General features: G+C 38.8%; 1 long non-coding RNA gene across 1 annotated transcript; it reads right to left on the bottom strand.

Moving 5' to 3' along the window:
* Positions 1–717: 717 nt before the first annotated feature.
* LOC116469559 (uncharacterized) lies at positions 718–12,343 on the bottom strand. The gene is made up of 3 exons (XR_009213773.1): positions 12,316–12,343; positions 9,423–9,501; positions 718–883 (listed from the first exon to the last, which is right to left on the bottom strand). It is a non-coding gene; the product is annotated as an uncharacterized LOC116469559 (long non-coding RNA).
* Positions 12,344–12,915: the final 572 nt, after the last annotated feature.

Consider the following 12,915-nt stretch of genomic DNA (forward strand, 5'->3'; position numbering starts at 1 on the left):
GCCTAGAGCAAGACTTAAAAACACCAAATATTGAGATATAGTTTGGTACCTTTTCCACTTTAATTATTGCCAGTCACTGTGTCATCCAACTGTTTTCTTCCCATCAAAATCTGAAGAAGCTCACAAATACAGTCATGTGCTGCACAATATGGTTTCAGTCACCAACAGACCACAGCTCTCATGGTGGTCCCATAAGATTATAATGCTGTATTTTTACTGTACTTTTTCTATATTTAGATACTTTTAGATACACAAATAATTACCATTGTGTTACAATCGCCTACAGTAGTCAGTGCTGTAACATACTGTACAGGTTTGTAGCCCAGGAGGAATGAGCTACACCATATAGCCTAGGTGTGTAGTAGGCTGTGCCATCTAGGTTTGTATAAGCAGACTGTATGGTGTCACACAATGACAAAATCACCTAATGATGCATTTCACAAAACATATCCACGTCATTAAGCAACATATGGCTATACTGGGACAAAAGTGATTTGGCCCAATAAAATGGCTGCTTAGAGATTGTAACTGCCCTTACAGTTGCTCTTGCCTGTTGCACTTGCACAGACAGAGCCAATTTACTGGGACAGCATTATTACAATAGAGAAATAGTTTAATAAATGCAGAGCTGGCTAAACAGAAGACCAGAGTTTTATTACTTAAATCGGTCTCCCCCAAAATTTGAAGACTAGGGTTTTTTAAGGGTAATTTGGTGGGCATGGGGCTAGGGAGTGGGGGAATGCTTTGGTTGGGTTGGGGCTGAAATCATAGGGGGTTGAAGCAGGTTCTTCTTGCTGTCTTCAGTTTCTGGGTGGGATCGCAGAACAAGTTGGGCCAGTTTACCAGTCTGGGTGGTGCCAGTTGGTTCATCAGAATGCAGGGTCTGAAAAATATCTCAAACACCAATCTTAGGTTTTATAATAGTGATGTTATTTATAAGAGCAATTGGGGAGTATATTAGTCTGTTCTTGCATTGCTCTAAAGAAATACCTGAGAATGGGTAATTTATAAAAAAAAAAAAAAGAGGTTTAATTGGTTCATGGTTCTGCAGGCTGTACAGGAAGCATTGTGGCTTCTGCTTTTGGGGAGGCCTCAGAAAGCTCACAATCATGGCTGAAGGCAAAAGGGGACCAGGCATCTAATATGGCAGAAGCAGGAGGAAGAGAGAGTGGGGGGTAGGGGTAGGGGGAGGTAACACATACTTTTAAACAACCGCATCTCACGAGACTCACCATCATAAGAACAGCACCAAGGAGATTGTGCTAAATCATTCATGAGAAGTCCACCCCCATGATCCAATCACCTTCCACCAAGCTTCACCTCCAACACTGGGGATTACAATTTGACAGGAGATTTGGGTGGGAACACAGACACAAACCATATCAGGAAGTTTAGAATCTTGTGGCCTCTGGCTGCATGACTCCTGAGCCATAATTTCTAATCTTGTGGCTAATTTGTTAGTTTTACAAAGGTGGTCTGGTTCCCAGGCAAAAAGGGGGTTTGTTTTGGGAAGGGACTATTATCATCTTTGTTTCAAAGTTAAACTATAAACGTAATTCCTTTTATAGTTAGCCCGGCCTACGCCCTGGAATGAACAAGGACAGCTTGGTGGTTAAAAACAAGATGGAGTAGGTTGAGACAGATTTCTTTTGCTGTCATAATTTTCCTATGTCACAGTTTTCTCACTGTTATAATTTGTACAAAGGTAGTTTCAAGATGGTTCTAGGACCTTGAGGAGTCCTAAGTATCACAGATGGAAAAATCGGTGTGTTAAGAAAAGTACAGTCATAATCACTAACGCTTATTTTGGTTGAAATACAAGCTTATACATAGAAACAAGGCTGCAGTCTAGAAGAAAGTCCGCAAATAGGCAGTGCAGTTTTAATTAGTTGAGTATGGAGACTAATTAATATGCAAATGAGGAGCTTACCAATATTAATCATCTGTTTTACTAGGCGGCTTTTACTAAAGAGTTTCTAACGAGTTTGCAAATTAAGTTTCTTTGACATTAAAAATCAGCTAAACGCCTGTCTGAGAATAATCTCTTCTAACTCAAGGGCGGGAAGGGGGAATTTTTTTCTGGATGAAAAACAGCAATGTTTAAAACCAATTCCCATGTTGGCAAGCACTGTGCAAGAGTTCTGTATCAACCCTTTCCAGGCTCTAATTGAAACCATTTCAGCAAGAGAGACACCAGAAAACAGTTGGAACAGAGACAAATATGAGTCATGGTGATTTAAAGATACATGACCTAGAAAGTTACATCAAAAAACTTGGTTAAGTTGGTGACTGGCATTGTTAAAGCACAAAAGAGGTTAGAAATATTTGCATAAACTCCCTTTTATGGCCTTTAACATACCCCTATGCTTCTCTTTACTTGGAAATATTGAAGATTGGGTTGAGTGCTGACTTACCAGGGGTGATCTGAGTATGAGGATAGATTACAAAGTGGTCATTTAGTTTTGGGATTCATTTTCATTCAAATTTGTGAAAAAGTATATGGGCTTCAGTTCAATTATGTTCATCCTATTTTCATCCTATTTGCAATGTCAATTGATTCCATTATTGTGCCACTTGGCTATTAATACAAAATTATACACTATAAGTTAATACAATATTTTTACGTTTCCTACTTTCAGGCAGAATGTCAGCAAAGAAATTCTTTTGAAAGACAATAGATTGGATGCGACTCTTCTCTGATCCTCTAATTGAAATTCACAGTTGCCCTTAAAAATATTTTCTCTTTCATCATATCCCTATGGAGATTCAAAGGAAACTTTGAAATGATACCTTTTCAATGAGCTCACAATCTATGTTTCTTCTCAAATTTTGCACCTCTCCCCCGCTCCAACTCTTCTATACCTATCAGCCAAAACTTATCATAATTAGGCTAGACAAATTTGTTACCAGGGATCTCCTTCATACATTCATTCATTTGTTCAATGAATATTGATAAGGTTGAACCAAGGTACAGAGCATCTCCCACTGTATAAGATACTTTGGGATGCAAATATGTATAATTAGCAGTTTCAAGGGATTTACAGTTTACCAAGAAAATAAAACATGTGCCCAATAAGGCCACTTTGAAGAATTATGTGATAAAAGCAATGAGAGTTGTATATCTCATGTGCTTGCTGCAAATGACTTCGAGCAGTCTTGTGAAAACATTCTGCCTCAATCTCTTTCTTAATATAGCAGAGTCCTAGTGAGATACATCAGAGAACAGAAGATGATTGGTGATTTATTACTTTTCAGTTTTTACAAGTTTAAAGTGGCTTCTATGACAAATATCGAAGAACGGTCCCACCTTTCCCAGAGTAGGGAGAGACCTTACTTTAGTCTGTGGATATGTTTACTTGCTGACTGTCAATGAGAATGAGACAATGACATTCACGTAAAGTGTTCAGCGGGGAGCTCTGGACTATATTTTTCAGTTTCTGTTATTATTCTTGCTTGTCTGAAGCCTTATTTCTTTTGGTCAATACCTGTGCTAAATGTCCTGGTTGGTGGAAAATACTGTTAGGTTCAGATTCATTGAAATTCATAGCAAAAATGAAAGAAAGTCCTTAATCAAAGGCACAAGATAGATTTTGCAAAGAAATTACTGCCAGAAAATTAATCCAAAATGTGCTTTGGTTTGGGCTTCTGTACAAGCACGTCTTGGCGGCAGGTCTGGACTCGAGGTTGTGGGAGCTGCAGGAGTGGAAAATGGAAATGGCTCATCTGCACCTGCCCTTTCTCCAGAGATTTGGCTCATCATCCTCTCCCATGACACACAGGGCCAGTCCACACTCAGAGAGAAGTCTGCAGACCATCCTTCCTTGATACCCAAGCCCCAGCAGGATGGCGCTCCAAGTCACTGTCACTAAACTGTATATGGTGTTTTACAAACAACTATATGATTGGATATAGAATGTATTTCTGTGGTATATGTGAATTCCAATTGTTTGCTCTAGAACAGCACTGTTCAATAGAACATTTTGCAGTACAAAAATATTCTATAAATCTCCATGGTCCAATACAATAGCCACTAACCACATGGCTATTGAGGATTTAAAATCTGGAACTGGATTTTTAATTTTATTTAATTTTGATCACATAATTTTAATTTAAATAGCCACATATGTCTAGTAGCTTACCATAATGGACAGTGCAGCCCTAGAAAATAACTTCATCCATTTTTATTTTATAAATGGAAATGGAAAATAACCACCCTATGATAATGACACAATTCTCACTTAGGCGCATGAACTAATACTCTTAATTTTGACATAAATATAATGAATGAAATTTCAACCCTTCTGCTATTGATGAAAAAGTAAGGCTTTAACCTCAGTTGTCCAGATTGAATACATAACTGGCTAACTGCTCACTTTTTTTTTTTTCCATTTATTATACATCGTGCATCCCACACCTAGCCATAGATAGGTAAGATTAAATTAGTTGAAGGCCAGGCGCGGTGGTTCATGCCTGTAATCCCAGCACTTTGGGAGGCCGAGGCAGGTGGATCACTAGGTCAGGAGATTGAGACCATCCTGGCTAACGGTGAAACCCCGTTTCTACTAAAAATACAAAAAATTAGCCGGGCATGGTGGCCGGTGCCTGTAGTCCCAGCTACTCGGGAGGCTGAGGCAGGAGAACTGTGTGAACCCGGGAGGCGGAGCTTGCAGTGAGCCGAGATTGCGCCACTGCACTCCAGCCTGGCCGACAGAGCGAGACTCCATCTCAGAAAAAAAAAAAAAGATTAAATTAGTCTTCCATCTTAAGAGCACATAATAGGACCTTCTAATTAGGACACAAAATTATAAAAACATAAATAAAGTAAATGCAAATAATATGAATAAACTCTCTAGGTAATTCAAAATGCTGTTTGAATCAGACTTCTGAACAACTTGGTGGCATGGCTACACTGGAGCTAAATTTGCTATTATTTGAAAATTCTGAAATCAAGTACTATAAATGATATGTTCTAATAACAAATAGTCACCTCTTGAGAGTATGGTAACATGTATGAGACTAAGCATAACTACTACAAAACAGCATATAACCTGAATTTTATGTATATTTCATGTCTGGGAGGAAATGTTCCCAATGTTTGCACCAGAATTAGAAGCAACCAGAGACTCAATTGGTCTGATTCTAATAACTATGCAGGAGCTTTTCTGAGATGCTGAAGGTGCACTTCTGAGCCCCCTTCCACTCACCGGTCTGTGTTCATCAGCCCAGATACATACAACTGACTAGAATTTCATCACTTTTAAACCTCCACCATTGAGTTGATGCCACATCCATGAATATGATTGATTTAGACAAGACTGAAAAACATAGCATTTTAGATAATCGGGGGTTCAGCCAAATTCTAAGGAGAGGTTTGAGAGCACCTACTCCTCTAGTGGCATTAATATGGCTCATGGTGGCTCATGCCTGTAATCCTAGCACTTTGGGAGGCCAAGGCGGGCAGATCATGAGGTCAAGAGATCAAGACTATCCTGGCCAACATGGTGAAACCCCATCTCTACGAAAAATACAAAAATCAGCTGGGCATAGTGGCATGCGCCTGTAGTCCCAGCTACTTGGGAGGCTGAGGCAGGAGAATCGCTTGAACCTGGGAGGCAGAGGTTGCAGTGAGCCGAGATTGCACCACTGCACTCCAGACTGGGTGACAGAGCAGGACTCCATCTCAAAAAAAAAAAAAAAAAGGCTCCCGGAAAAATCAACCCACTTATTTATACAGTCTGTCTTACTTCATAGGATTCTTGTGAGAATTAAATGAGATCCTGGGAGGGTTAGATGACTACAGTAGAAAGAGCAGTCAGATGATAAAAAGTATCTGAATTTTAATCCTGAGACTTTACTTAATGTCTTTGAGTTTTAGCTTTCTTATCTGCAGAATGAGAGCGGGAATGTCAGCTCCATATATCTCACAGAGTTTCTGCAAGGATCACAAGACACTCACTCTGCATGCTTTTTTTAAAAAATTCTGAGTTTGTTATAGGCACAGAGATTTCTTAGTTCTGGTCACTGTTTTTTAGATTCATTCACTTTTATCTAGTCCCTTAGTCACCAGTTGCACATATCTACAGAATGATTGGCTGGGATTAGTGGCGTGGTCTATGAAGGTGAAATTGAGTGAAACAAGAAGAACCATAAAAGGCCCCAAATCCATGGCCTTGACTTCATTAAGCAAGTGCAATATTCATCTGTGCAATCCATCTTCAGCGAAATGCAGCCTCCTGACCTTTTGCCAGCTTAGCCCTGCTGTCAGCAGCTGGGGGGCCCTGCCACAGTGCTGGGGAGGGAGCCCCGGGTTGCCCACATTGCAGATCATCTCAGGAATATTCAAGAGGCACTGTAAAATAAGCCCCCAGTCTTGTAATTTTATTTCAAAAAGCAAAAATTCTCCCAGATAATGAGTATTTTGCTCTAATAAGAACCGTAGGATTGATCAGATTCAAACTGTTAACAGATATCCTTATGGTTAATGAATCAGCATTCAAAATGCCTCTGGATTTTTTGGAAACTTAAATCATACAAAAGCAAGCAAAGAACTGGAGGTAGGGTGGAATAAACTGTCTGTTAGTTAATATACTCAAAATAATGGACACAAAATGTTCTTTGAAAAGTTAATATGTATCAAGAGTTATTTCCCCAATGGGCAAGCAATAAACTTTGATGATTATTGTTGAAACATTCTTTGGATAACATATTTTTCTGTGAATCTTGAGTGGGGGACGGAAGCTTCTGCCATTTTAATTCCTTTGTTAATGTCTTTATGAATGCAATTAACACTTCATTCACGCTTCTTTGTTTCTGGATCCCATTAGGATGTGGTTTATGCCAGTTTCTCTCTCCCAGGAGACAGCCCGCATCACACAACATTTCACTCAGCTGTGTCGCTGAGCACTGACAAACTCAATTTACTAAAGGCAAGAGTGAGTTGACACCATGCTGTGGCAGTTGTCCTGATGGGAGGAAACGACTCATTTCCTTCCAAGGTAGAACCCACCTTCTCTGAGAAGCATGCTTGTGCACAAGAGTATTGAAGACAAGGAGGTAAGGAAAGCCTCTTGGCTGACACAAAGTAAAATCCCTGCAGTTGAAGAAATGCTAAGAATCAAATTTGGTTCCTGGTCTTAAAAGAGAAAACAGCTGTCACTTGCCCTGTAGGCACAACAGGCTGCTATTATCTTTATCAAACATTTAGTAAGAGCTAACTAGGTACAAAGTAAGGGAGAAGCCTAGAAGCAGAGGAAATGGTCTCTCTTTTCTGGAGCTTACAATGTAAATAAGAGGCAACAGACAAACATGACAAATACATAAGCCGGGGTGAAAGGCAGCACAGCTAAGTCCTGAATGAGAGGCACAGACCAAAAGAACACTAGGAGTTCAGAAGTCTGTGATGGGGAATTTGGGGAAAGCTTTTCCGGGGAGGTGGGAATTAAATAAAAGCAGTTCCCCCAGCCATTCAATGATTGAACTCACCAGTAAAGAGAGAGAGAATAGGAGGAATTGCAGAGAGGGAAGGAGAGGCAGGCATTAGCTAAGATGCAAAGGTCCAAAATGAATAAGAAGGTTTTTGTTCATGATACATTATTTTCCCTTTATATTAAAGTCTCTCCTCCAATTGATGGCATCATTTCTATTTCAAATATCAGTGTGCTATTTGCTTAACAGCCAAAGGCACTGCAAATGAATATATCTGAATCTTACTACGAACTGTACAGAAGAAGATGCAGGAGGTCTGAAGGGAAGTCAGAGACAAAAGAAGGAAGGAAGGAAGCAAGCACTGCTCATGGTTTGGCATTACATTTTTTCTTTAAATGAAAAAAAAATCACCTATAGATAGGCCTTGAACCTGTGCTATAATTTTAAGTTCGGTTTTCTCTGACAAACACAAAAAAAGGGGAGAATTTCTAGTAAGTGTTATGAAGCATAACATATTACCAGAAAAGGAAGTAAAGCAGCTTATAGCCCAAGTCATCTGTGCCTAACATTAAAGGCATTTTAATATGCCAAGGATGGTATTCCTTATGTAATTTTAACATTATTTAATGGTATGATAATTGGTTGTTTTATTATTTCTGAGTTACTCCAGAAATCTAGCCCTTTTCCCATTAGCTATATATCCTTATTACCAAGATCTTTCTCATGTCTCTTTCCACCAGATCTGGGCTGTTAACGCCATCATATTCCATTAGAGTAAGGCCTGGATGTATTTCTGCCAGATTGGCCAGCCCCTGGGCATTAAACCATTACAGACCACAGTCATGCCTAAGCACTTTTTGCATTAATAATAAGGGTCATTTTGTTTACATTTTATCATATGAAGCTGTTCTTTGTGGGAAAAATGGCTTCCTATATTACAAATGTTTGGCCAAAGAACAACTAACATTAACATTAACACTGATTCTAATCAAAAGTTAAAGTGTTAGTAATTTTATGAAGGTTATTTCTTTCCCTAAAGCAAATAGCTGTCAGTTGTCAGTTTTAGAACTACCATGATTTATTGGAAGAATAACAACTCAGTAGAATTACTGAATTAATTCCCAAACATTTAAAGGGAAAAGAAAAAAAAAATGAGAAAGGGATGGTCTGTATGGAGCAGGGAGGGGAAGGGATGGTTCTGAGGCTAAAAAACAAAAAAACAAAAAACCCTTTACTTCTGTCCTTGTGCATTTTTTTAAATAGAAAAAAGCCACTCTGCATTCCCTGGCCTCAAGCCACTAGGTCACTATGTAAAACATAAACAGGGTCTGTGTTTTGCTGCATTTGAGAAAGATGTAAATGTGTAAATATGATGGAAGAGGTTTTATTTCCTTTCCCCTCTCAGGAATGGTCTGGCAGCCCCAGGCTGGAGAATGTGTCTCTCCCAAGTACTCTGTCACCCTGGTAACCATGGAGACCATGACGATCGATTAGATGCCATCTGATCTCAACCTCATAAAAAAAAAAAGGCAGCAGATGGCAACCAGGCCACTAGACCTGTCTCAAGAGAGACGAAGAGGAAGAGCGAGAAAGGGAAGGAAGGAGGGAGAAAGGGGAGGAGGTGGGGGTGGGTTGGCGCAGGGAGAAGAGAGCCCAGAAGCAGCTCTGGAAATGAAAATTTTAGAAAAGAATGAAAATAGAAAACAAGGAAAGCAATGGAAAAAAAGAAACTAAAACCCACTGTGCGATAGACTGCCATAGTGAGTTGTAGGAAGATAATTCTATAGAGAAAGCGAATCAGCTATCTCCTAACTTTCTACTTTTATACAGAATGGTGTGGAACCTGGGCCCCAAGGCTTCTCTGACGGATACGCACGAAGTTGGCTCTCAGAATCAGTTGGACTTTGATGCATCCAAAAGAGAATTCTGAGACCTGGTTCTCAGAATGAATGTCCCTAATCAGATGAGACCTTTCAGGGGACTGTATGCATCAATACCTGGTATGTTTGTCAGCCCATCCCCGGCAGTGTTCTAACACTCCTTAAAGGAAGAAGCGATAACCAGGTCAGTAGATACCTAAGGTGAAAAGAAGACAAGAGCAGTTAAGTCAATTCTGGTAACCTAGGAGTCTTAGCCAGTGTCCCAGAGTAATGTAATGGCTAATATTTATGAAGTGTTTATGATATGTCAGACACTGTGCTAAGCACTACATACAGAATATTTAATTTAATCCAGATAACAATACCGTAAGTTAGGTGCAATAATTATTCCCATTTTACAGAGAGGACCTGAGGCTTAGAGAGGTTAACTACCTTCATCAAGGGCATACCTAGAATGCAATATGTAAATGTTCAGAACAGCTTACTTATATAGAGAGTTGACTTGCTCACTCTTGTTCTTTCTTTTTCAATCCCCTCCCCTACCTTTTTTTTGAGACAGAGTTTCACTCTGTCACCCAGGCTGGAGTGCAGTACTGCAAACTCAGCTTACTGCAACTTTTGCCTTCTGGGTTCAGGTGATTCTCCTGCCTCAGCCTCTGGAGTAGCTGAGATTACAGGTGTGCACCACCACATCTGGCTAATTTTTGTATTTTTAGTAGAGACAGAGTTTCACCAGGTTGCCCAGGCTGGTCTCGAACTCCCAACCTCAGATGATCAGCCCACCTTGGCCTCCCAAAGTGCTGAGATTACAGGCGTGAGCCACCGCACCTGGCCTTCTCTTCCTTTTTATTTATTTATTTTCATTTTTTATTTTTTGAGATGGGGTCTTGCTACATCAGTCAGGCTGGTCTCAAACTCCTGGGCTCAAGTGATCCTTCTGCCTCAGCCTCCCTAGTAGCTGGGACTATAGGCATGCACTATCACACCTAGCATTTTTCCCTTTTACATTTTATTTCAGATTTTTGCAGATTACAAAATAGGACATGTCCAATATAGAAAACTGCTTAAAACAAGAGAAAGAAAGGGAAAATTATCTACAATCCCATTAGTCAGAGATACGTGTGATAAGCACGTGGATTATGTAATATACATATATATATATATAGAGAGAGAGAGAGAGAGGGAGACAGACGTGTATATTTTAAGCAAATATAGTATTAAATCTTAAATACTGTTTGGTTAACCTACTTTTTTTTGGAACATTATATTATGAAAAACTTTTCATATTTTTGACTCTTCCATTTTATCTGATTTAATGATTACAGCATTCTACTATCTGATGTATCATAATTTTATTTAACTACTTCCTTATTATTGGATTGTATTTCCAGATTTTTGCTACTATAAATAATGCTACGGTGATCATTCTTGTATGTAAACCTTTTTTGTACTCCTCTGACTTTTTTCTTTAGAATGAAAACATACTTGCTAAGTCAAAGTGTATATTTTCTCAAAACTTCTAAATTGAGGTATAGCATATATACAACAAAGTGAATAAATCTCAAGTGTACTGTGAGTTGAATTCTACATGTGTATAGACAACGGGTATAACCACCACCCAGATCAATGGATTAAACATTTTCCAGAATGCTCTTCATGCATCTTCCCAGTCAATAGCTATCCCCTGTTCTTGAACTTCATATAAATGGAATCATAGAGTGTGTATTCTTTGGTTTCTGGCTTCCTTCACTCAACATAATGTCTGCGAGATTCATCCATGCTGTGGAGTATAGCAGTAATTCATTCTTCTTATTGCTGCATAGTATCCTTTTAAAAAAAAACTACAATTTATTGATTTATTTTTTTCTGATAGACATTTAGGCTATTCTGAATAAAGCTGTTATGTATATTCTTATACATGTCTTTTGGAAGACATATTTTTACTTCAAAAAATATAAACTAGGAGAGGCATAACTAAATCATAGAGTAAGGCATACTTTTAGCTTTAAATGCAGAGTAAACATTTTTAAAGTTTTATTTTGTTTTTGGAGAGGGGGCCTACTTTTAAACTGATCTCCAAAACAGCTGTACCAATTTGAACTCCACTATCCAATGTCATGAGTGTACCCTTCCCCTTCCCTCCTTACCACCAGCTAGTGGGCATTTTCATTCTTCTTAATCTTTGCCAGTGTGAGAAACAAAATGGTATCTCATTGTTTAGATTGTGTTTGATGACCAAGAAAATGTTAAAAATTTCTTGCTATGTTACTAGATATTCTTGTTTCTTCTTTTGTAAATTGCCTGTATACATCATTGCCCTATTTGCTATTAGCTTTAAGATAAGGCAAAAAGCTTAAATATAATCCATATAGTATGTATAGATCCATTGGCATTGTAAGAAAAATTCATTGGTATTTATAACCAAAAAATATTTACATTCTTTTCATAAGTTGACATCCTGCTCTATATATTTGAGAACGAAGCTAACATTTACAGAACACCAATTACTGAGCACATTTACTCTTTAAAACAGCTCTATTTATTTCATTCTTACAATTTCATTTAACTTCAGAGGTGGCATTTAGTTTTCATGAAAACTCAAAAGGTATTTAATATTCTGCCTATTTTTACAACTGCAGAAATCAAAGCTCACGGGGCTCAGGGTCACAAATGATTTAAGTGGTGGGACTGGGATTTAAACCCAAGACACCCCAAGTCAAAAGTAAATTATTTTTCTCTTTTCTCTAGATGCCATTGCCTAGGTCAGTGCTCTGGCCTATCATCTGAATGTTTGTATCCTCCTAAAATTTATATGTTGAAATCCTCACCGCCGTAGGTGATGCTGTTAGGAACTGGGGGCCCTTGGGAGGTGACTGGGTCTCGTGAAGGCAGGCCCTCATGAATGATCAGTGTCCTTATGAGAGCTGCCCCCAAAAGCTCCCTCACCTCTTCCAATATGTGAGGACACAGCAAGAAGGCACCATTTTTGAACAAGGAAGTTAGCCCTTACCAGACACCAAATCTGCTAGCACCTTGATCTTGGGCCTCCCAGACTCCAGAAATGTGAGAAATAACATTTCTGTTACTTGTAAGTCACCCAGGTATGGTATTTTGTTACAGCTACTTGAACAGACTAAGATAAGCAGTGATTCTCTCCCCTCCCCCACCCCACATTTCAAACCCTAAGGGGGCATCTGAATTCTAGAACCTTATCCTTAACTCCCTTCCATTCTCAACACACATCTACCATTCCATTACCAAAGTCCAAAGAATATCAGGATCTCTGGGCTATCAAGAAGGTGGAGAGTATGAAAAAATCCATGTTAGCTCATTTATTTTAGAAACTTTTCTTTGTGTGTGGTGTGTTTTAAAATCTGAGTAATGGTTTAATAAACCCAGAAGTGGAATAAGTAGAAGCAGAGGCGAATCTAGGATCTTTTCCTCTTAATAAGTTACTCCTTTTGGGGTCTGAAGCTTATATAATTTTAGAGGCTTTTTAAAAGAAAAAGAAGACAAGAATATTTATACAAAATTAGGGTTGAGTGTTGATTTAAAGTGAGAGAAGAAATTGCTATCAATTACACATTTTAAAAATATTTAACTGCCATAT

This window comes from Hylobates moloch, unplaced genomic scaffold (genome assembly GCF_009828535.3).
Source record: "Hylobates moloch isolate HMO894 unplaced genomic scaffold, HMol_V3 SCAFFOLD_5, whole genome shotgun sequence".
In the NCBI taxonomy this organism is placed as follows: domain Eukaryota; kingdom Metazoa; phylum Chordata; class Mammalia; order Primates; family Hylobatidae; genus Hylobates; species Hylobates moloch.